Source organism: Chrysochloris asiatica, unplaced genomic scaffold (assembly GCF_000296735.1).
Source record: "Chrysochloris asiatica unplaced genomic scaffold, ChrAsi1.0 scaffold00224, whole genome shotgun sequence".
NCBI classification, from domain to species: Eukaryota; Metazoa; Chordata; class Mammalia; order Afrosoricida; family Chrysochloridae; genus Chrysochloris; species Chrysochloris asiatica.
Genome location: NW_006408742.1, coordinates 774,890 through 776,260, shown reverse-complemented (window position 1 = coordinate 776,260; position 1,371 = coordinate 774,890).

The following is a 1,371-nucleotide window of genomic DNA, read 5'->3' as shown; positions in this document are numbered from 1 at the left end:
ACAGAGCTACAAGATGAGCATTAGTCTAGCAAAAACCTTCATAATCAGTCACCTTGTTCCCAGCTACTCTGTGGTCCTAACAGACTCTGAAACCAATGCCATCAAAGGCTTCCATGAACTACTCCTGGATTGAGTGCCCTGAACATAGATAACATCGACACCTATAAACACTCCACCTAGGGCCAGGAACTCCAAGGTCGCATCCCTGCTGCACCCATCTTGTGAACTCCTTGGATGGTAGGAACACCCCCTCCCCACCCCCCAGAATTTTTCTTTCTGAAGTCAACAGCCACACTGCTTTATTTGGTTTTGTTTCTTTCCTTTCACTGTTGGTTGCTCTTGGTTGTTTATTCTTGCTTATCTTTCTTCTCTTTCCATTATTCTGAATTTTATCCTATCTCTGCATCTGTTTTCTTTTTCTTCTGTTTTTCTTTCCCCCATTCTTTTTCTTTTCTTTACTACACTCTCCTCTCTTTCTCTTTTCATCTTCCCTCTCCCTGATTTTTCTAAGTGTTTTTTCTTATTTCTTCATTTCAGTTTTTCTCTTATATAGCTCTAGTTTCTTTTCTCTCTTTTTTCTTTTTTAGTTATTATATTCATTTTTTTTCTGGTTGCTGTTATTTTTCTTTCTTTTTTATCTTATAGGTTCCTTGTTTGCTTTTTCTGTTTTATTTTCTTGTGCATGTTTGTGGGAGTGGTTTTCTCCTCTTTCCCACCTGATAGGAAACAGCAAGAGTGTTCATACATTCCAGTCACACTGTGTCTCCTGTAGTTACATCCACTGGGCAAGAGTGAAGATGAGCTCCTACATGACTTGAACAAAGATCGACAGCCACCAAAGCCACCCTAAACTGACATATATGAAAGGAGAATGGTAGATATACTTCCATTCTATTATACACCACAGAAGACAGTTGGTGAAAACCTAAGAACACATCAGCATACAATCATTAATTGAATTCAAATATGACACAACAGTGCAATGATCCAGAGACAACAGAAAATTTTAGCTTGCACAAAGAGAAGAGAGAGAATGGCTCAAACAATGATCAAGAGGCAGAACCAGAAAATGTTTCTGAGGAAGAAAAGGTAATGGAAATAACTGAAAAAGAATTCAACAGATTGACAGAAAGAGCAAGAAAAGTGAGGAGAACACAGAAAAAACTTTAGAAGAATTCAGGAAAACAGTACAAGAACAAACAGACAAAAGAAATGCAAGTTTTAAACCAATACAAAACCAGTGATAAGAAATCTAGAATATTAGCATATTAGAAATAGACAATACACTGAAAGGGTAAATCACTAGATTTGAAGCAATGGAAGTCTGAATTAATGAGTTTGAAGATAAATCTCTCAATTCTAGAAAACTAG